This window comes from Dasypus novemcinctus, chromosome 4, assembly GCF_030445035.2.
Source record: "Dasypus novemcinctus isolate mDasNov1 chromosome 4, mDasNov1.1.hap2, whole genome shotgun sequence".
Taxonomy (NCBI): domain Eukaryota; kingdom Metazoa; phylum Chordata; class Mammalia; order Cingulata; family Dasypodidae; genus Dasypus; species Dasypus novemcinctus.
In genome coordinates this window covers 66040301-66065601 of record NC_080676.1, presented here as the reverse complement: position 1 = coordinate 66065601, position 25301 = coordinate 66040301, and the positions used below count along the sequence as shown (strand labels likewise).

At 35.7% G+C, this 25301-nt stretch overlaps 1 pseudogene; it reads right to left on the bottom strand.

Moving 5' to 3' along the window:
• Positions 1 to 17278: 17278 nt before the first annotated feature.
• On the bottom strand, positions 17279 to 19867 carry LOC101413341 (17S U2 SnRNP complex component HTATSF1 pseudogene; annotated as a pseudogene).
• Positions 19868 to 25301: the final 5434 nt, after the last annotated feature.

The window sequence follows — 25301 nt, the reverse complement described above, 5'->3', positions numbered from 1 at the left end:
GACCTGAGGAAAGAGGGTATGATGAAAGGACTGAATAGGTCTGTACCTTGATGACATAGAGGTTAAATAAACTGACAGCTGTGAAAAAAATGGAAAAAAACAAAACAAAACTGTGTACACATTGTACCAATTTCAACAAAATTACAAACCAATCCCTCTGATGAACATAAATGCAAAAACTCTCAAAAAATATTTTCAAATAAAATTCAACAGCGTATTGAAAGAATTATACATGAAGATCAAGTGGGACTTGTTCCTGGTATGCAAGGGTGGTTCAACACAGGAAATCAATTAATGTAATATACCTCATTAACAAATTGAAGGAAGGAAAACACACGATCATCTCAATCAACGCAGAAAAGGCATTTGACAAAATCCAGTATCCTTTCTTGATGAAAAAACACTTTGAAAGATAGGAATAGAAAAAAAATGCCTAAATATGATAAAGGCATATATGAAAAACCAACAGGCAAAATCTTATTCAATGAGGAAAGGTTGACAGCTTTCCCTCTAAGATCAGGGATACCCACAGTCACCACTGTTATTCAACATTGTGCTAGATGTTCTAGCTAGAGCAATTAGACAAGAAAAATAATTAAAGGCCTCCAAATAGGAAAAGAGGAAGTAAAACTCTCACTATTTGAAAATGATGTTATACTATATTTTAAAAAATCTGAAACACCTACAGTGAAGCTACTAGAGTTAATGAGTACAGCAAAGTGGCACGATACAAGATCAACATGCAAAAATCAGTAATGTTTCCCTACACTACTATTGAACAATCTGAGGAGGTAATCAGGAAAAATTCCATTTAAAATAGACAAAAAGACTAATATACCTAGGAATTAATTTAAACAAAGATGTAAGGGACCTGTATTCAGAAAATGAAAAAATACTGCTAAAAGAAATCAAAGAAGACATATACAAATGGAAAGATATTCTGTGTTCATTAACTGGAAGGCTAAATACTGTCTCTCCTACCCAAATTGATTTATAGATTCAATGGAATACCAGTCAAAATTCCAAAAGCCTACTTTATTTTTTAAATGTTTTATTTGCCTTTTTTTAAAAAGAAACATTGATCACAAAAAATGTTACATTAAAAAATATAAGAGGTTCCCACATACCCCACACCCCACCCCACCCCATTCCTCCCACATCAACAACCTCTTTTGTCACTGTGGCACTTTCATTGCACTTGGTGAATACATTTTGGAGCACTGCTACACTGCATGGATTATAGTTTACATGGTAGTTTACACTCTCCCCCAGTACATTCAGTTGGTTATGGCATATATATAATGTCTTGCATCTGTCCCTGCAATATCATTCAGGACAACTTCAAGTACTGGCAATGCCCCCTCTTCCCTCTCCCTGCCCGCAGCAACTTCAGTGGCCAGTGCCTCCATATCAATGATACAATTTATTCCATTGCTAAAGTCACAAAAATTCTATAGTAGAATAGCAGTAAGTCCAATCTAATCCATATTTCATTCCTCCATCCTCTGGACCCTGTGATGGTGATGTCCATTCCACTTCTAAATCAAGAGGGGGCTTAGATCCCACATGGTTGATGGATGTGATTCTCCCACTTGCAGGTGGTTCCCTGGTGTGGTGGTTGACCATCCTCACCTCTCTGTTAGCTGACCTGGGCAAGTTCAACAAACTGGAGAGTAGGAGTTGCAACACTGCAGAGGCTCAGGGCCCAACTGGTGCATAACCAGTCCAGGGATTTAAGTCTCCCGTGTATACACCAACCCTAATGTCAACCACAGGTTCAGTAAAAGTGACAGAAGAGGCACACATAGAAAGGTCACATCTGAGTCTAACTCCATCACATTCAGGAGCACAAATTCCAAAGTAGGGCCCACAGGCCCGGCACTACACTTCAGAGCCATCTGCCATGGCCATAGAACCTGTGTGTCTCCAAAGCCCTCAGGAGCACTAGTCCCTGGGTTTCTATCTATTTTGGCTGTCTCTGGGATCCTGCTGGTGGCACTGAGATGTGTGTAAGCATGACCCCTCTGATGACCTCCTGGCTCACTTTGAAGTCTCTTAGCCATATAAACTCATTTGTCTTTACCATTTTCCCCTTTTATTCAAGGTCATTTTCTAGTTGCATCACCAGCTGGTGATGGTAGTAATCCCTCAGTGCCAGGGAGGTTCATCCCCAGAAGTCATGTCCCATCCTGAGGGGAAGGTAATGCATTTACATGCTGATTTTGGCTTAGAGAGTGGCCACATTTGAGCAACATGAAGCAAAAACCTACTTTATTGAAATAGAAAAGGTAATTACCAAATTTATCTGGAAAGGAAAGGTGACTTGAATAACCCAAAAATCCTACAAAAGAAGAGTGAAGTAGGGAGGACTCATACTCCCTGACTTAACACATATTACAAAGCTACAGTGGTCAAAAGAGCATGGTATTGGCATAAAGATAGACAAATTGTCAATAAAATAGAATTGTCCTCTACAGTCAACTAATGTTCTTTTTTTAAATCAGTTCTATTGATATATATTAATAAAACATACAATCTATCTAAAGTGTACAAATATGGTAATTGTTGTAATCATATATTTGTGCAGTCATCAATTCAATCATTATTAGAATGTTTTCATCATTCCAATATTAATAGCAATAATACGCAAAAAAATATTGCAACACTTAATATTCACTTCTCAGTCTCTCTAAGCTTCCACTGCCATACATAGCTGCTATTTCATTTTGATCTCTAATTTATTTTGTAACATTCATGTTTTTCTTTTCCTAATCATTTTTTCAATTTTATTGATACATATTAATAAAGCATAAATCTATCCAAAGAGCACAATGACATTCGGGGTAATCATGTTTGTGAATTCATCACCCCAATCATGACCAGAGCATTTTCATTATTCCAATAATAATAATAAACAAAACAAACAAACAAACAAAACTTATCACCTCTCAATCACTATATACCTCTCCTGGTAAACATAGCTGCTATGATTTTTCCTTCTCTCTAGGATATTTGCATTTATATTTTGTTAAAACAGTCTTATATTCAATATCACCCATATACCTGTTTTACATGAGGTATTACTATCTTATACAGTCCCATGATACAGTTTCTAGCTTTCCTTCTAGTAATATACATGACCTTAGACTTTCCTTTAAAACCACTTTCATAACCATATGATAGTACTGCTACTTACAAACACAGTGATATGATTTAACAGTTTCTATTCATTTCCAAAGATTTACAAATTACCATTTTAACAGTTCTGCACAGATTAACCCTCAGCTTTCCACTCTCTACCCTCTTATTTTCTGGTGGCCTATATTCTAATTATTAACCCTATGAGTTTACACAGTATGTTTAGTTCATAATAGTGTAATCATACAGTATTTGTCCTTTTGTGTCTGGCTTGCTTCAATCAACATAATGCCCTCCAGTTTCATGAAGGCTGTCATCTGCTTCATGACTTTATTTCTTCTTACTGCTGCATAATATTCTGTAATGTATACACACCAAAATTTGTTTATCCATCCATCAGTTGATGGACACAGGTTATTTTCAACTTTTGGCAATCATGAATAATGCTGCCATGAAGAATTGGTGTGCAGATATCTGCTCATTTCTCTGCTCTCAGGTCTTCTGGGTATATACCTAGTAATAGCATTCCAGGGTCACATGGCAAGTCTATATTCAACTGCCTTAGGAACTGCCAAAAAGTCTTCCACAGTGGCTGTACCATTCTACATTCCCACCAACTGTGAATAAGTATTTCTATCTCTCCACATTTTCTCAACAGTCAGTCCAATAGATGTGAAATGATATCTCATTGTAGTTTTGATTTGCATTTTCTAATTGCTAGTGGAATCGAATACTTTTCATGTTTTTTTTTTTTTCATTTGTAGTTCTTCTTTGGACAATTGTCTTTTCAACTTTTTTTGCCCATTATTTATTGGGTAGTTTTACTTTTTATTGTTGAGTTATATAATCTCTTGGTATATCATAGATATTAAGCCCTTAGCAGATATGTGATTGCCAAATATTTTCTTCCTTTGAGTTGGCTGCCTTTTCACCATTCTCACAAAGTCCTTTGAGGTGAAAAATCATTTAATTTTGAGGTGGTCCCATTTATCTATTTTTCCTTTTGTTTCTTGTGCTTTGGGCATAAGGTTTAAGAAACTACTGCTTACCAGAAGATCTTTAAGATGTTTTCCTACATTTTCTTCTAGGAGTTTTATGGTTGACATTTTTATATTTAGGTCCTTGATCCACTTGTTCATGGTATATAATTCTATTAAGGTGCTTTTGGATTCTGTTTGCAAGTAATTTGTTGAGAATTTTTGTGTCTATATTCATTAGAAATATTGATCTGGAATTTTCCTTTTTTATAGTGTCTTTATATTCCAGTGTTAGGATGATGTTGAATCCATAGAATGAGTTTGGTAGCATTCTTTCCTGGTCAATATGTTGGAAGAGCTTGAGCAAGATTGGTATTAGATTGTCTTTGAATGACTGGAAAAATTCATGTGTCCATATAGTCCCAGGCTTTTGATCTTTGGGAGATTTTTGATGACTGTTTCAATATCTTCCCTTGTGATTGGTTTGTTGAAGTCGTCTATTTTTTTCTAGGATCAGTGTAGTTGGTTTGTGTGCTTCTAAGAATTTGTCCATCTTTTCTATATTGTCTACATTTTTGGCATACAGTTGTTCATAGTATCCTCTTATGATCTCTTATTTTTGTGGGGTCCTTTGTAATGTCTCCTCTTTCATTTCTGATTTATTTATGTGCATCTTCTCTCTCTTTTTCTTTGTCTAGCTGAGGGTTTGTCAATTTTTGTTGATCTTATAAAAGAACCAACTTTTGATTTTGGTGACTCTCTCTATTTTTTTTTTTTTTTTTTTGTTCTTAATTTCATTTATTCCTGCTCTGATCTTAGCAATTGCTTTCTTTCAGCTTGGTTTGGCATTAGTTTGCTCGTTCTTTTTCTAGTTCCTCAAGGTGTGAAGTTAGATCTTCAATTTTAGCTTTCTTCTTTTTTAATGTAAGCATTGAGGGCTATAAATTTCCCTCTCAGCACTGCCTTTGCAGTGTCCCATAGATTTTGATATGTTCTTTTTCATTTGTGTCAAGATATTTGCTGCATTCTCTTATATTTCTTCTTTGACCCATTGATTATTTAGGAGAGTATTGTTTAATTTCCATTTATTTTTGAATTTCCCTTTTTCCTTCCATTATTGATTTCTAGCTTCATTTGTTGTGCCAGAGAAATTATTTTGTATACTTTCAATCTTTTTAAATTTATTGGGACTTGTCTTGTGACACAAGCATATCTTGGAGAAGGATCCATGAGCACCTGAAAAGAAATATATTCTACTATTTTGGGTGCAATGCTCTGTAGGTGCCAGTTAGGTCTAATTCATTTATCTTTTATTCAAATTTTCTAATTCCTTATTTATTCTCTGGCCAGATGTTCTATCCAATACTGAGAGTGGTATGTTAAAGTCTCCAACTATTATTGTAGAGACATCTATTTCTCTCTTCAGCTTTGCCAGTGTGTGCCTCATGTATCTTGTGGCATTCATGTTAGGTGCATAAATATTTAGTATAGTCTTTTCTTCTTGGTGAATTGCCCCTTTTATTAATATGCAATGACCTTCTTCATCCATTATAACAGTTTTACATTTGACATCTATTTTTTCTGATATTAGTATCACTACTCCAGCTATTTTTTGGTTACTACTTGCACAGAATATCTTTTTCCAAATTATCACCTTTAACCTGGTTGTGTCCTTACATCTGAGGTGGGTCACTTGTAGACAACATATAGATGGCTCATTTTTTTTTAGCAATTCTATCAGTCTATGTCTTTTGATTGGGAAGTTCAATCCATTAGCATTCAATTGTATTATTGTAATTGCATTATATACTTCATCCATCTTGTCCTTCTGCTCTCTATTGTCATATTGTTTTATTGTCTGTCCCTTTATCATTTAGTTCAACCTTCATAATTATCTTCATTTCTAAACTCTTCTCTAAATTCCTCACCTTTTTTTTTTCCTTTCAGGCTGCAGCACCCTTTCTAATATCTCTTGCAAATCTGGTCTTTTGGTAACATATCTATCAGTTTTTGTCTGTGAAGACTTTGAACTCACTCTAATTTTTGAAGCATAGTTTTACTGGCAACAATATTCTTGGCTGGCAGTTTTTCTCTTTCAGTACCTTAAATGCATAATATAACTTTCTTCTCACCTGCATGGTTTCTGATGAGAGGTCAGCACTTAATGTTATCAAGTTTCTTTTGTATGCAATGCTTTGATTTTTTTCTTGCTGTTTCAGAATCCTCTCTTTGTCTATATCTGTCATTCAAATAGTAAGTGTCACAGGGTAGGTCTATGCAATTTTATTCTGTTTGGGTTGTCCTTCTTGAATATTGATATTTATGTCCTTTATAAGGGCTGGGAAGTTTTTGTCATCATGTCCTAAAATATTCTTTCTGCCCCTTTACCATTCTCTTCTCCCTCTTTAACACCAATAATGTGAATGTTTGTGCATTTCACATTTTCATCCAATTCCCTGAGAATGTTCCATTGTTTCCATTCTTTATTTCTGTTCTCCTGTCTTTTCCAGTTCAGTCTTCATAATCACTAATTCTGTCTTCAAGTAATTGAAATTTGCTCTGATGTACCTATAATGTATTTTTCTTTTTTTTCCTCTTTTCTAATGTATTTTTAATCTCATCCAGCATGCCTGTCATTCCCATCAAGTCTGTTACATTTCTTTGCAACTTTCCAATTGTTCTTCATGATCTTCCAGTGTCTTCTTAATAACTTTTATTTCTTTAGTCATATTTTCTTTAAATTATTTCAAGTGATTTATGAGAGTTGTGTGATTGTCACTGACTAATTGTCTTAAATCCTTTATCTGTTCAGAATATATGGTTTATTCTTTTGCCCGGACCATCTCTTCTTGTCTCCTAGTATTGCTTGTAATTTTTTGCTATTGTCTAGGCATCTGAATACATTCGTGAATTTACTCTGATGGCCATTTTCTCTCTTTCACCTGTTTTTTTCACCCCACAGCCCTTCTTTAATATTTGGTTTGACTTATTCTAATACTTTAAAATTGCCTGGTAGTTTTCAAAATTGGGCAAAGACTCACTAGTGGGGGGCAGATTTTCTCCTAATGGTTGGCTACAGAGAGTGTGGAAAAGTTTTTGTCCATGAAATTTCCAGAATTCCCAGCAGATGGCACTCATCAACACACATTTCTACAGAGGTATTTCAGTTTTGGCTTTCCTGTGTTGTTGTGTTGAATCTCCAGATTGGAGATTGAAACCTGGCTCTGCTGGCTGAATTCACTGAAGAAAGCACACCAAAGTCACCTCCATTTTCCCTTGAAACAGCTGACAGGGAGGACAATGCCTGTTCCCCTCCCTCTCAGTTGGATGCAGTGAGCCACAAGTTTTACTCCAGCTTAATATCTTGGGGGTGGTGGAGGGGAGTCTTCCCCAGCCACCACTGGCTCTTGGTAACACACATTTGTTGTTTTGGTTTCTTTTACTCTGTCCCTCACCCTCCTGAGTGTTATGTGGCATTGTCCTTGTCTGCTGATCCCTAAAGCAGGTCTTTTGGATAGCTTTTGGATCTTGCTCTTTTGTTTTTGTGAGAGTATTCAGCTCTGCCTATTAGTCCATCATCATCTTCCCACAATATTTAACTGGTTTTTGACAAGGTTACCAAGTCCACTTTACTGGAACAAAGCAGTCTTTTTAAAAATACAATGCAGAGAGAACTGGATATCTATAGCCAAAAGAAAGAAAGAGGAACCCAACTCACTCACTATACAAGAATCAACTCAAAATGGACTAAAGACCTAAATATAAAAGCCAAGACCATAAAACTCCTAGAAGATAATGTAGGGAAACAATTTCAAGATCTTATATAAATGGGGATCTCTTGAACCTTACACCCAAAGCTCAAGGAATGAAAGAAAAAGAGATAAATGGGACCTCCTCAAAATTAAACACTTTTGCACCTGACAGAACTTTGTCAAAATGGTGAAAAGGCAGCAAACTCAGTGGGAGAAAATATTTGTAAATCACATGTCCAATAAGAGTTTAATATCCATGATATATAAAGAGATGCTACAAGTCAACAATAGAAAGACAAACAACCCAATTAAAAAATGGACAAAATACTCAAATACACATTTGTTTAAAGAAGAAACATAAATTGTGAAAAAGCACATGAAAAATGTTCAACATCACTAATTGGGGATATGCAAATCAAAGCTACAATAAGGTATCATTTCATGTTGTGGGCGATTAAGGCAGCATGCACAGAATCTACCTTTCAGCAATGCTGGTAACATGGCCGCCTGGACTGATACAACAATAGCTTAGGTCACCCTCTCCCTTCTTTATGGAACTAGTTCACGCCAAAAGTTCTTACCTCAAATCTGCCTTCTGCCCTAGCAACAGCAGCTGCCAATCCCGACCGTCACCTATCCTTACCTGCCACACCCCTCCTCCCTAGAATATATATGCTCAGTCCCCTCAATAAAATTTTGCAGCTTGATCAGAATACTGTCTTGCTGTCGTTCTTTGTGTCTCTTGTCCCATACCATTCTTCCCTCATAGGACCTGGAGTCTCCGTTGATCGTCCTGCGGGCCGGGACAATTTCACACATATTAGAACAGCCACTATTAAAAAGACAGAAAAGTACAAGTGTTGGAGAGGATGTGGAGAGGTAAGAATGCTTATTTATTGTTGGTGGGAATGTAGAATAGTACAGCCACTGTGGAGGACTGTTTGGCAGTTCCAAAGGAAAGTTAAATATAGGTTTGCCATGACCTGGCCATACCACTACTAGGTATATACCCAGAAGAACTGAAAGCAGTGACACAAACAGACATCTGTGCACCAATGTTCTTAGTGTCATTATTCCAATCACCAAATTATGGAAACAACCCAGGTGTCCATCAACTGATGAACAGATAAATTGTGGCATATATATACAATGGAATATTATTTGACTATAAATATAATGAATTCATGAAGCGTATGACAACATGGATGTTATATTGAGTGAAGAAGCCAGACTGAGAAGAACTAGTGTATGACTGTGTTATTTTGAACTAAGTATACTGATTAAACTCATGGAGTTAATAAGTAGAATATAACAGTGAATAAAACTAATAAAATGTTTAGTTTGAGAAGTAAATGTATATAGCATAAATATGGGTCATTTAACACTGACTATATGTAAGACACCAATACTAAAGTTTTTGGCAAAAAATAAAAAAAAAAGGTGCTCAATACAATTAGCCATTCAGGAAATATAAATCTAAACCTTAACGAAATACCATTGCACACCTACTAGAATGGCTAATAATTTTAAAAATAGAAAAAAAGATTTGGAAAGAACATGGAGCAATAGGAACACTCATTAAATGTTCAGGAGAATGTAAAATGGTGCAGATGCTGTGAATAATGAGATTGGCAGTCCCTCCAGAAAATTAAATATTGAATTACCATATGACCCAGCATTCTTATTTCTAGGGATATATACTCACATGAATTGAAAGCAGGAACTCAATCAGATATTTACATGCTACTGTTTATTGTGGTGTTATCCCACAATTGCCAAAAGTTGGAAGCAACTCTGGTGTCCATTAATAGATGAATTCATATATGTATGCAGTATATCCATGTAATGGAATATTATTTGATCATAAAAAGGTGATGCTTTGATATATGTGACAACATGGATAAACCTTGAAGACATGTTGTGTGAAATAAGCCAGACACAGAGGACAGAGATTGTATAATCTTACTTATGTGAAATTAGAATATGCAAAATAATAAATGAAGAAACCAGAATACAGGTAGCCAAGAACCAGGGTAAGGGTAAATAATGTGAAGTTAATGCTTAATTGGTAGAAATATTTTGTTTGTGGCGATGGAAAAGTTTTGGTAATGGATGGTTATGATGGTGGCACAAAACTGTGAGTATAATTGATGCCACTGAATTGTATATTTGAAGTGATTAAAATGGGAAATTTTAGGTAGTGCATATCAAACCATAATATATTTTAAGAAAGCCATAAAACTGCACAACACAATCAGTGAATCTTAATGTAAACTATAGACTACAGTATTTGCACAATTATAATATTGTTTCATCAAATTGTAACAAAAGTACCACAGAAGGCAAAGTGCTAATAATAACAAAAATTGTGTGTTTTGTGAGCAGTACATGGAAACTTCTGTAATTTTTCTATGATTTTTCTGTAAACCTACAAATTCTCTAATAAAGAAAAAAGAACTACACATATAAAAATCCGTCTAGGTATATGTTACACCCAAAGAAATTTTTAAAAGGGATTTGATCAAATATTTACACACTGATTTTTATAGTGGTATTATTCACAATTGCCAAAAGGTGGAAGCAACCCAAATGTCCATCAGCAGAGGAATGGATAAAGAAAATATGGTATATCCATACAATGGCTTATTATTCAGCCATTTAGAAAACGAGGTTCTGATACACATGACTATAACATGGATAAAACTTGAAATGCCATGTTGAGTGAAATAAACTAGACACATAAGGGCAGATATTGTAAGATTCCACTTCTATGAAATAACTAGAATATGCAAATTTATACAGACAGAAAATAGAGTTAAAGTTACCAGAATCAGGAGACAGGAGGACTAGAGAATAAATAGATTAGAAGTGTATCATTTCTGTTTTGGATAATTGAAAAGTTTTGTAATGACTGGAGGTAATTACACTGAATTTTATGTTTGCAAATTGTTATGCTGTATATGTTACCACAATTTTTTAAAAATGAGAGATGAAAGAAGCAAGGGCAATTAAATGTAATAAATGATCCTGGGCTGAATCTAATAATGAAAGAGAAAATACCCTACAGGACATATATGGAACAATTGAAAAAACTAAAATATAGACTGTAGGCATTAAACCATTGTTAACTCTTCTTGAACTTGAAAACTGATCTTAGGCTATATACATGGAATTAAGTGTAAAAGGAATATGATGTCTGCAACCTACTCTCAAATGTTTAGAAAATAGACAAATGAGGGGCAGGGGGAGAAGAGAGATGGAATGATATAACTAATATAGAAAAATGTTAAACGTTAGTAAATGTTGGTTTCTAGGTAAGGGTTTACTGGAATTCTCTATTATTTTTTGCAACATTCCTGTAAGTTTGAAAATTTTCAAATTAAAAGTTTAAAAAAATAGGAAAAAACTATTCTGATCTAGGTTTAAAAATGATTATTAAATTTGTAAATTTATAATAAGGATTATGTAAATAAAATAATAAACATTTGTAAAATGCTTTAGAGTTTTAAAAATTCTTTCAAGTAACTATCGCATTTACAATAGGAGTTAGTACAATTAAATGCATTATTCAGATTTGAACCATTAGTAATATATATGACTGGGAATTGTACTTGTGTCTTCTTCCTCCAAAACTGATATTCAATGTATCATAGCAAACTGCCTGGAAATTCCATATATTAAATATATTACATTTCTTTTATTTTATCTCCCAGGTCAACATCGTTTTTAAAACTGCACCTTCCACCTTTCTCTCTCAGCCTTAATCATAATTAAATTTAAATAATTCCTTGGTATATTTTGTTTTTGTTTTCTAGACTATGATCCAGTTTAGAATTACCTGTTGCATTTAGTTTTTGTCTTAGTTTCTTAGGGCTACCAAAACAATGTACTACTAAGTGCTTGGTTTAAAACAATAGAAACTTATTGTTTCATGAGTCTAAAAGATAGAGATGCAAAATCAAATGGTCAGCAGGGTCATGTTCCATGTGAAACCTGTAGGGGAGAATTCTTCCTTGCTTCTAGCTTCTGGGGTTTGTTGGCAATCCTTGGTCTTCCTTTGCTTATAGATGCATCACTCCAGTCTCGGATTCCTGCAGTTTCCATTGGCTTACTCCCCAGTGTCCATCTGTTCCAAATTTCTTCTTATAAGTATACCAGTCATATTGGATTAACCCAATGTGGCTGCATCTTCACTAAACACATCCTCAAAGACCTTTTTTCTAAATAAAGCCACATTCACAGAACTGGGATTTAGTACTTCAATATATCATTTGGGGGACACAATTCAATCCATAACATTCATGTTTCCTTAGGTTACTTTAATATAGAATTCTTTTAAATTTATTTCATTACCTGGACATTTTTGAAGAGCATGGGTCATTTATTTTGTAAAACTTCTCTCAATTTGTGCTTCTCTAATATTTACTTGTAATTAGATTCATTTGCATTTTGGAAGGAATAACAACGATGTGATAATTAGGTCCTTCTCATTGCACCACATGAGGACACAGCTAGCAATGAGTATACTTAGCAGCATCCTGAATTTGGTTCATAAATACCATTGTCCACTGAAAGGAACCCAGGTTCCTTGGAGAAATGCCTAATTCTAAAGACCAGGAATGCTCAGGATAATACTGGAACAACTTAATATGCCAGAAAGTAAAGGTATGATGAAACAATGATTATGAGTTAAAAGCCAGTTTTAATTGGCCCGTACTAGGCAAATTTATGAAAACTGAAGTATTAACATAAAGAAGAAGAATAATGAGTTATAACTTGCTGATTAAACTAAGAATTCAAGACTTAATAAGCATAAATAAATAAAGCAGGATAATTTTTCCTTAATAGAATGCCAATTATAATATATAAAGGTGATTATTCTCTTTTCCTTAAAAAAAAATTAACGACCATGAGATCCAATATGCTGTTTGGCTCATTTACCACTTATTTACAGCAACTAGCAATGATGTACCTGGCACACATAAGTACTCAATGTATAGGCTTTCCACATATGAATAATTGATTGAATAAAGGAATGAATAAACAAACTACATACAGAAGACACAGATTCTTGCCCTCATTTCATCTTGTAAAATAGTGAAACTTAACTCAAGCCTTATGTATTTCTTGGCCATAATTATCTATATATAGAACAAAGACAATAACTACTTGAAATCAGAATTATGGACCAGCCACACCTTTTATGTTCTGTCCATATTTCTGATTCTGTTTAATCCAGTTTGGTCTTTCCTAAAGATAAACAATGATATGTCACCACTATTCCGTGGGTCTTTCTAACACTGAAATGAGATATTAAAGACATAAATTTGCATTGAGTCATAGCTTGTGTCACTTTTTTTTTGAGTAACTGATGCACACCTATTTCTGTGATTCACTGTTAAATTTTTGGTTACATTGGAAAGCCTATTTAGTATTTACATATTTCACATCAATTGTTAAGTTCTGAATTCATGTTATAGTGGCCAAGAACAATATTAATCCTTCATTACTTTCTCTGTGCAAATATCTGGAATATAATTAAAGTCATTTATAATTAAAGATGTAAGACGATATGAAACAGTACATGCTAGGATCTTAGAAGGAATACAAAATATATTCATTGAAGGAGTAGTTTTGCTGATCACTTTATAATTATACTGAGTTTTGTAATGCAAGACACTAAAAAACTCAACATATTTTATAAATAATTTTCTTTTAAATCCAGAAAAGTGTTGGAGAATAAAAGACTGAATCATTATCTGGGTTATTATGTGTTTTAGTCAGCCAAAGGGGTGCTGATGCAAAATACCAGAAATTGGTTGGTTTTATAAAGGGTATTTATTTGGGGTAGAAGCTAGAGTTCTACAATTACCAGGCCATAAAGCATAAGTTAATTCCTTTGCCATGTTTTGGAGCAGGATGGCTGCTGAAATCTTCCAGGGTTCAGGCTTCCTGGGTTCCTCTCTTCCCTGGGCTTGCTTTTCTCTGGGCTCAGGGTTCCTGGGGCTTGCATCACAACCAAGCTCCTCTGTATGCTTACTTCCAGTTCAAGACTTGAGCCTCCCTTCACTGTGGTACAGTTTTTCTGTGTCGCCACCCACCAAGGGACATGGCAACTGGGTGTCCTACTGATGTGGCCCAATCAAAGCCTTAATCACTATTTAATCAAGTAAAAGAAAAATCTGAGTCCAATAGATTCTAATATGCCCCAAGGAAAAGACCAGTTTACAAATATAATCCAATATTTCCTTTTGGAATTCATCAGTAATATCAAACTGGTACTCACCACCCTCACAATTTCAAAAATACCTTATAATATTTTTAAAAACCCCTTAAATGAGTAACAATGCTGAGTATAAAATTGTATCACAGTCATTTTAAAGAAATACATTTTGTCTTGGGGCAAAGTGCCATCTGTTGTAGACCTATGAAACTTACAAAACCATTTATCTGCTTCCAATACACAAATGGACAAAGGAAAAACATTTTCATTACAATAAGGAGAAATTGGGAGGGAAACATGAGTTATGTGTCCAGAACAGTTCAATAAACCTGCAGGGCATCCTCCATTTGATTTCAAAGTCTGAGAGTAATTCTTAAGACAATGGTTTCTTCTCCTTGGGATGAAATGGGGACCAACCCTTTCACAGGCTTGCACAGGCTTTTCTTGGTTCCACCCTCACCAAGTATCTGGGTGTCGACTAAGCTCCAGACCTCACCCTCAAGGAGCACTGGGGAGATGGCCACACTTTACCCAATCTTTGGGTTAGAGACTTAACTTCCCTGATACAGTGAGGGGAAGGCAACATCCTCCCTAACCTTTGGCATACAGCTTAACCCTCTCAGAGCAATGAGTTGAATACCTGGCCTTCTCTAATCCATGAGGGACATATCCACCCCTCAGACTTGTGGGGTGCTGGCCTTAACCACTCTAATCCTTGAGGAATGTGTTCCACACTCTCTGCACCCTGGGGCAGCAAAACTCCTTGAACATTGGGTGGGAACATCCCCTTTCTTGCTGGGGCAAACTCACCCTCTCTGTACACACAGTTGGTGTTCCTCTCTTGACCCAAGGCAATATCTTAATTCCAGATTTCAGCTTCCATGGTTTTCCTCTTAGAGCTGTTTCTCCTTCAATTTCTCCTTTCCATGTTTCTTTTAGTCCAAGCTGACAGTGATTTGGTTCATACAGTTCTCTCAAAAAGCTTGTTGGTTTAGCATGCAAGAAGCAGGGGGTCCAAGCCATTAGACAGTAAGACTTTCCACAAGTCTGTCCTAGACAACTGTATCTTCAATCTTGATTTACCAGTTCCAAGCTTAGTTAAGTCCTCAAATGGGCACTGTCTTCTGGAGACTTGATTTCCAGAGGCTTGGAATTTCCAGAATCAGTTTCTGATTTCTTTGTGCCCAATCATTCAGTCCTCAGTTTATCTCGCTCATCTAGCATTTTGCTATAAGCAGCAAGGAGAAGCCAAATTCTCAGAGTTTACTTTGGAGAATGATTTAGCTAAATGTCCAGGGACACCATTTTCAAATTCTTCCCTCCATAAAACACCAGCAGTTAATCTTTCTAGGTTCTCTGCAACTTTAAAACAAGGATTGCCTTTCTTCCTGTTTCCAATAATATTTTCATCATTTATATCTAAGGCATCATAAAAAGTCTCTTTAGCATCCATATTGCTATCAACAGTCTCTTCAAGGTCATCTAGGTCTTTTCTATCAAGCACTTCACAATTCCTCAAAAAAATACTCCTTACACCTTTATAAACCCATTTGAGCATTTTGGTAAATGCAAAATCACTTCTCCACTCCTTGGTACCAAATTCTGTATTAGTCAGCCAAAAGGGTGCTGATGGAAAACACCAGAAATGGGATGTTTTTTTAAAAGAGTATTTATTTGGGATAGAAGCTACAGTTCTACAGTTATGAAGCCATAAGGCATAAGTCACTTCCCTTACCAAAGTCTTTTGCCATATGTTGGAGAAAGATGGCTGCCAATGTCTGCCAGGGCTCAGGCTTCCTGCATACCTCTCTTCCAGGGGCTTGCTTCTCTCAAGGTGCATGGTTCCTCTCTTCCCTGGGCTTGCTTCTCTATGGGCTCAGGGTTCCTCTCTTCCTGGGGCTTGCTTCTCTCTCCTCACAACCAAACTCCTCTGTGTGCTTACTTCCCAGGGCTCCAGTTCAAGACTCCAGCCTCCCTTCTCTGCAGTGCAGCTTCTCTATGAGTCTCTGCCCAGGACTGAATGTCCTACTGATGTGGCCCTATCAAAGCCTTAATCACTATTTAATCAAGTAAAAGTGAAATTCTGAATCCAATCCAATCTAATATGCCCAGAGGGACAGATCAGTTTATAAACATAATCCAATAGTTCTTTTTGGAATTCATCAATAATATCAAACTGCTACATTATGAAAAGGGAAATGTATGAGTTATAATTTCTAATGTAACAAATAAGCAAGTATGAAGAAAATATAAATACTCTTAGTGTGGAATCTTTGAATTGCAAAGGCTAAAAAACAAATTTAAACTAAAAACTTAAAGAGTGTGTATTGTGAGGATATTATGCATCTCATTAACTCATGGACTCAAATGAAGGTGATGTCTAGGCCTTAGGAAAAAATTAAATCCAATAAATTGAATATTATTAGAAATATTTTGCCATCTTGGGAATCTCTCTCTCTCTCTCTCTCTCTCTTTCTCCATGCAATTCCTGAGCTTCAAATCTTACAACCACCAGATAGCCGTCTCTAGACTGAATCAAATGTTGTTTGGGTACACAGACTTAGTATACAAATTAGTTTTAGATTCTATATCCACTTGGATGGAGGAGAAGAGAGGGGCACTTCCTAGAAAAAAAACTGTTGGGGCCAGAAAAGTGGGTCATATCCCAGAAGAATGTGTCCAGATCACTAGCAATCACTAAGGACACATAATGTTCCAGGAACTATAGGTCCAACAATACCGCTAAGTAGTTATTAGCCACAATTTTCAAACAAGGAAATAAAAGATCTGATAAGGCATGTAAAGTGCTATGGCACTTAGTAGATGGTAGAGTTAGCATTGGAACTCATTTTTTTTTCCTGCATATTAGCAACTTATTTTTATTTTTGAGTATTACAAACTTCAGTCAGAATGCTTTTAAAAATATTATTCTACATGTATTTAACAAGTCTGACAAAGGGACAAGTATTCTGTTTACTTGCACTATGACTCTGAAGTTTTAACCCAATAGCCTATTAGCAAATATTTAAAATAATTAAGTACCGGTAACAATGAAAACTTCAATGCATTCATCTTATGGCATCCTACCACTATGCACGTGTTCATGCTATACTACTAGTAATTACCCTGAAATATAGACAAATATAGGTAGAGTAAGAGGAGTCTCCCTAAAAAACACGTTTAAGGAATTAAATATCATCATCATCATCATCATCATCATCATCATCCCTATTGAAGACAAACCTGCTGCCTGTGGACAGGGGCCCTTCTGCATTAACATTTCCAAAACCACCCGTAGTCCCCTTCTCATCAGACTCCTAAAACAACTTCTTACTGGAATCTTCATTAAACAACTTTTTGTTGGATTTGCCATCTTTGAACTACATCTTCTACATCTTCCCTTTCATCTGCATCTTCTTCATCTTCTTTCTCATGTGAATCTTCAAACAGCTTTTCATTTACATCATCTTCTTCATCTTTTACATCAACATCTTCAAGCCCTTTTCCATCTGCATCTTCTTTGTCTTCTTTTTCATCTGACTCATCATCAAATACTTTTTCATACGTATCTTCCTTTTTTTTCTTTTTATCTGAATCGTCTTCAAACTCTCACTCAGAGCCTTCCTCCTCTAACACTTTTTCAGAGCCATCATCTTCAAATTCTGATTTTTCAGAGTCATTTTCTTCAAATTCTTCCTTATCAAATTCTTTTTCAAGACCATTTTCTTCAAATTCTTTACCCAAGCCAACTTCACACTGTTTTTCAGAACAATCTTCTTCAGAGTCTTTTTCTGAGTCATCTTCTTCAACTCTTTGTGGAAGCCACCCTCCTCTCTTCAGCCTCCTCTACAGGGTCACCTTCATCAGATTCTTTTTCAAGATCATTCTTTGCTTGATATTTTTTGAGTTTCTTCTTTTTAGATTACCTTTCAGACCCATTTTTGGGGGGGCTCCTTTTTAGGACTATCCTCTTCAGGGTTTTTTTCAGAACTGTCTTCTTCAGATTCCCTTTTAGGAATTCCTTCTTCAGACTCTCCTTCAGGGCAGTCTTCTTCAGGCTCTTTTTGGAGCCACCTTCTCTAGCATCTTTTTCAGAAGTACTTTCTTCAATTTCTCCCCATCTTCTGTTTTTTCACACTTCTTTTCATCTACAGGTTCTTTAATTTGTAGCTTCTTGAGCATTCATGTTAGATGTGTTAGGGTGCTCTGAAAAATACCTTATTCTAGAAGGTCCTGCTGTTTCTGAAGCACAAATAGAATCTGAATGCTGAAAGCCTCTGTTGGGCTCAGGGGTGTTGAGGAAATTCTCTCATCCTCTCAGCCTTTCCTCCCTTTCTCTTGAGGTCTCTTCTACCTGATATTCTGTAGTTCCATCCCATGCTTGGGCAGTGTTTTGATGGCCACCAAACCACCTTCCATCAGGATTTGAATACAATAGTCAGCTTCCTCTGGACTCCTAAAGGACACAGAGGCCACACCATCTGAATGCCTCTCAAGGAGAAGGAGTTTCTTAATTTGTCCAAACGTTGAGTACTTTACTCGAAGGTCTTCTCTGATCTCATTCAGCACCAATGGATCATTCTCAAATTGATGTGGAGACAGTGACCACTGTAGTTGCTGAGGGCAAGGAGAAGGAAGAAGAGATGTGATGTGGGGGCATTTGTGGGACTTGGAGTTTTCCTAAATGATATTGCAAGGACAGATGCTGGGCATTATATATCCTGCCATAACCCACTGAGTGGACTGGGGTAGAGTGTAAACTACAATGTAAACTATAATCCATGCAGTGCAGCAGTGCTCTAAAATATATTCACCAAATGCAATGAATGTGCCACAATAATGAAAGAGGTTGTTGATGTGGGAGGAGTGGTGGGTGGGTGGGTAGGGGGGTATATGGGAAGCTCTTATGTTATTTAATGTAACATTTTTGTGATCTATGTATCTTTAAAAAAAAAAGACAATAAAAATATTTTTAAAAATCCATAGGATGAAACATATTTTTGATGGTGACAATTCATGGTGCATTTGTGATGGACCAGCTCTCTTCTCAGGTCTCCAGTCCAACTGCTTTTGTTGCAGAGACAGTTCTTGTAGTCTTTTCATTTCTTTACATTTCTTCTTTTTTGAGGCATCATATTTCCCCTTCAGTTGAAACTTTGCCCCCTCGACATGTGATTAGTAACCTCTAATTTCATCTTCATCAGAAAGTTTTAATGCTAGCTACAGAGAGTCTCTCTTCAAATAACAGCAAAGCTCATCTCCTTTAAGATTTCCTTGATTATCTTTGTAAAACTTGACTGAATTCTGAGGATCTCTCATAAAATGCCAAATTTGAACATAAGTTATATAACTTCATCCACTGCAATGTCTGGGGGCAAACCAGACATATAAACATTTGTATTTCTGTCTTTTTTGACATGAAACTATCTTTTTTCTTCCCCTCTGTTTTGAATCAGTGCGTTCAGGGGCTTTTCTTTGTGAAGGTTGCTCTGTAGTCCTAGCAGTGACATCTTGTACATTTCTAATAGAACTAGAGGCACCATTATAAGGGAAGCCAAATTGGCCTGCTATATAGCAATGAAATGTTCATTGATCTTAGGGAACCAAGCCTTCTTGTCCAGGTGCCACTCACAGCGGGTCTCCGCCGGCTGCTGCTCAAAATTTTCGGTTTCTTCAACAAGATCGTCCTGGGTGCTGCCGTCCTTTGTGTCCCCATACAACTTTTGCATTGGTACCTGCTCATTAAACTCGTTCCCATCCAAGTTCTTGCCACTCATGTTTCCTACCTAGCCTGGGGAAGGGTCCAGGCTGGCGAAGAAGCCATGATACTAGGATGACACTGGCTCACTCTACTGGGCCTCAGCGCTGCAACTCCATCCAGGGAACGGCAGGAGCCTCAGAGTGGGTCAGAGACAACTGCAGCTATCCTTACAGGGTCAGAAGGTACTTCATAAATCGAGCCCCACACAACCTTCCTTTCCACCTCTATTTCCTGTAAGCCTATCTTCCAGACTCTAGCTCTCTGAGACAGTTCAATTTGCTTAATTCATATCACAGAGGTCATGTATTTGTCCTTCAATGCCTGTCTTGCTTCACTGGATATAAGGTCCTCAAGATTCATCCATGTTATCCTCTCTGTTAGTACTGTATTCATTCTTACAGCTGAGTAGTATTCCACTGTATGTATATACCACATTTTGTTTATCCATTCATCTGTTGATGGGCATTTCCATTGATTCCAATTTTTGGCAATGGTGAATAATGTCACTATGAACAGTGCTGTGTATATATCAGTTTGTGTCAGTGTTTTCAGTTCTTCTGGTATATACCCAGCAGTGGGTAGGGAGAGGGAAAAACAGGTGAAATACAGGGGCATTTGGGGAAATTGGAAACCATCCTGTATGACATTGCAATGACAGATACAGGTCATTATACATCTTGCCAAACCTAGAGTTGAGTGGGAGAGTGTAAACTACAATGTAGACTATAATCCATGCTTAGTGGCAATGATCCAAAACATGTTCATCGATTGCAGTGAAAGTTCCACACTGATGAAAGATGTTGCCCATGTGGGAAAATGTGGGAGGTGCTGGGACTGGGGCATATGAGAATCCCCTCTATATTTTAAGTAACATTTATGTAATCTAAGTATCTTAAAAAATTTTAAAAAACTTAAAAATCAAGGAAAAAAAAACAACCAAGCTCCACTCAGGCTGATGTAGTCATCATTGTGGAACTTATATTTATTGAATCCTAAACAAGCTGCTGCTTTTCCTCATGTTAAATAAAAACATCCACATTTCTGTTAGTAGGCAGATTAATAATAGGTTTAATTAAAAATTGGAGAATGAAAAATAAGGGGCTATGAGAAGCATGAAAATTGAATTTTTCCCTATTAAAATGATATTATTGGACTTCCGTTTCTAGCTATAAAGGAGCAATAGGTATTAGATTTAATCTCTTACCTTAAAAAAATTAGAAAACTGGGAAAAACACTATTTCAGACTTTAGACAACAGGCAGCATAGGACTGTGATCGTTGCAACCAGGGAAACAAATAAAAGTAGAATTACGACCACACAAATGATCTTCCTGGAAGTACGTTACAGATCATAGAGAATGTCTTAGTTTCCTGGGATTGTAGTAAAAACAATACAAACTGGTGGCTAAAAACAAAAGAAACTGCTTGTCTTAGTTCTGACAGCTAGCAATCTGCATAAAATCAGTGTTGGCATGTTTCCCCGGAAGTCTGTAGGATTCTGGTCATGGCTTGCTGCAAAGGATGATATTCTTTGGTTTGCTGTGTAACACAACCTATACTTTCAGCACATGGCTGTCTTGTCCACCTATCTTTTTTTTGTCCAAATTTCCTCTCTAGTCATATTGGATTACCACCCTAATATAGCTTAGCCTCATTTTAACTAGGAACATCTTCAAAGACCTTATTTGCAAAGAGGACTATATTCACAAGACTGGCATTAGGATTTGAACATATCCTTTGGAGGATACAATTCAATCAACAGCAGATCAGATAGAGAGAGCTCAAGAACACATCAGTAATCATTAATTTGAGGACACCCATATCAGAGTATAAGAAGTCTGAATTAAATGGAAGTTATAGAGCAGTTATGCGGAGGAGGGACCTACTCAGGAAAAATGTTCTATAACTCTGATAGGATTCTCTTTGGATATCTCTAAAATGTGTATGTGTAGGATAATCTCCACAAAGCCTGGCAATAAGTGATAAGGGACCTGTGAACAAATGGTTTCCAGAGATATAAAGGGCTATAAGTTATTCAAACGTCTAGAAGCATGGAGTTTCCTTGTTGATAATTTGGGCATTTAATTGTGACCGCAGAAGAGTAGATCCTCAGCAATGCAGAGCTACTTCAGAAATACTCTGAAAAAATTTAAGACCAAGTCTAAAAGTATAAACTCAAGTAATGTAACTTTTTACCACTGAAAAAATCCAACCCTCTTTAAGTAAACAACAAAATCCAGACACTCAACTATACACAGTGTCCAGTATCCAGAAAAAATTAATAGACATGGCAAAAGAAGGAGAATGTGACTCAGGGTCAGAAGAAAAAATGAGTCAATTTGAACAGACCCAGAAGCAGTAGAAGTAATGGAATTAATGAAAGACATTCAAAAGTTATTATAATTACATTCAAATTTTAAAAGAAAAATCATGAATTATAGAAAGAAAAAACACTGGAAAGAAAGTAAAATTCCAGATCTGAAAAATATAATATCTGAAATGAAAATTGTCTAGATTATATTAACAGTAAATTAGGTACTGCAGAAAAAAATTCTGTGAACTTATCTCATCTCCAGAGCAAGAGAAACCTATAAAAATTGAGTACAGAGATTATGAAAACTAACAAAATAGAGTTATATTAAATAAGAGAATGTATTGATAATCACATTAAGTGTAAATAATCTAAATATTCCAATTAAAAGACAGAGAAAATCAAACTAAAAATAATAGCAAAACCCATTTTAAATATGAAGACAGAGTTAAAAATACAAGAATGGAAAAATATATGCCATACAAAAATAATAAGTAAACTAAAGTGGCTACATTAATATTAGATAATGTAGACTTCAAGGAATATCGCATAGGTATGGAGGAACATTCCATAATCCTAAATGAATTAATTGACCAAAAAAAACCATAATAATCCTAAATGTGTATGCATCCAAAAAAAGAACTAGAGTATAGGTAAAACAAATCTGGCAGACCTTAAATTACAAATAGGTAAATCTGAAATTAGAAGTGGATATTTCAACATACTTTTCTTAGTAATTAATATAAGTAGACAAAAAGTAAGTAATAATATAAAAGACCTTAACTTTATCAACCAAATTGACCTAATTTACATTTATATAACACTCCAGTCAACAACAGAAGAAGAGGCATTCTTTTCAGGTGCACATGGAACATTGAGCAAGATAGACTATGTACATGCCCTAAAATAAATCTAACTATGTTTCAACATTAAAATCACATGGTATATGTTGGAGAAAAAAAGGTACTTACTGGGACACAGAGACTGATATGACCACAGGCAGAAATTTATTGAGAAGCTCTCCCAATGGAGTGGGTCTGAAGAACAGACTTCAACCCACTCATGGAAAGTGCTGGTGAAAATTTATACAGGATATCAAAAGGTGAGGAAATGTTAGTTCATGGGGAGGGGGTCAGGGTCCTCCTTTATTTGGGACAAAAAAGGGCTCTAAAAGTGAATTCTCATTGTGGATGACTTGGGGGTAGTAGGCTAGGAAGTAGGGTTTTCTTGGAATGCAATAAGGTTTGATGGCATGGGAGGGATGAGGGTCCTAATCTGCTCCATTCCCACAGTGATATGGCTCATTCTTGGGGCGAGATATGCTGCCTTCAACACATAGGTAACTTGCTCAGTCTTTTGGAATGGAGCCACAACCTTATGACCTGGTAATCATTGCAAACCTCTAACAGAATATATTTTCTGGCCAGAAAAAAAAATTAAAATTCAAAGTACAAATATCTAGAAAACACTAGCATGGTGATTAAGAGCATAGATTGACTCATGATACTACCACATACTTAGCTGTGTGCCCTTGGGAAAGTTACCTTGTATCTTTTAAATCAGTTCTCTTGTCTATAGAAATGGGATGAATGTTTAAACTTTCATGAGTTTTAAATGACTTAATACACATGAATGACATAAAATAATTCCTGATCCAAAATATATGGCTTACAAAGATTATCTATTATTATATTACTGTCCCTGTTACAGACACTGGCACCACATTGTTGAAAAAGAAACAAAACAAAAGGAGGTAGCAGCCTTACTCTAACTTTCCACTTTTAATTACTATTAATATTTTTGTAAATATCTGGATAGTACTTTTATTTCCAATATAATTTACTTATATTACAACCAGAGCAATACCTTCCAGATAATATTCTATAATATTGCAATTCTTGGATTTATCCATTTTAGACATTACTAACTTCTTATTATGGTATCTATCACTACTATAAATCCCCCATGCCCTTGCCATCCACCCATGAAAAATGGCTATATCATATTTTTTAGATAAAAGAATAGTGGTTGTTTCACTATGACTATGTAAATATTCTTTATCTTTTAGCCAAGTAGCATACTATGATCACAATTCCTTTCTTGCACAAATCTTGGTTTTCTCAGTTATTAATTGATTTGTGTTCATTTGTTTAGCATGTCTTGTTTGCTATTTTTCCTCATAGAGACAAATGAACAAATTCCTAAAAATAATTTCAAATCTATCTAAAATACTAAAACATTCCTCTTTTTTTATACTTTTACTTGCTTCTGGATATCCTCCCTTCTATAATCTTCTGTCTCACTCCAGCAAATGGAACTGACTATTCCTCAGGTCAAGTATAAAAGTGTCATCCTTAGACTTCATTTCCCTCTTTTGATACAGTCCCTGTTTTCTCAGTCTTATTACTTCATCTTTTTAGGTTTTATTTCCCTATTTTCTAAAAATGCTTCCTCTATTTACTTCATAAAATTAGTGTGAAGGTCAACCCACTGTACAACAGGAAAATTTTTGCTAATTGCCCTATTTTAAGTTCTGTCCTTGCCTGTTAGATATTTACAATGAATGCTTTCCCTCAGTGCAGCACCTATATGATGTAATAACCACATAATAAATGGCTGTCTGAAGGAAGGACAGCTGATTGAATATGCTGGGTGAATCAGCTATGGGTAAGCCACCTATATTTTACGCTCCCCTAAAAAGGGGGCAGAAAGGATATCTAAAGATAAAAAGGTAAAAAATTTCCCAAACATCCCAAAGACATAAATATATTCATCCAACATGTTCAAAGAAGTCCAAATAGGATAAACTTAGTAAGAGTCAAACCAAGATCTATCATAGTCAAACTGTTAATGGCCAGAGACAAAGAGAGAATCCTGAAAGTGGCAAAAGAAGAGCAATGTGTCATGTACAAGAGAACCTCAATAAGATTAAGTGCTGATTGCTCATCAGAAACCAAGGAGACAGAACTCCATGGATAACAGATTTAAATTACTGAAAGAAAAAAAAACTGTTAACCAAGAATTTTATTATCTGAAAGCTCTTTCAAAAATAAGGGCGATATCAAGATATTTTCAGATAAACAAAAGCTAAGAGAGCTCATTACCACTAGACCTCTCCTAAAAGAAATGCTAGAGGGAGT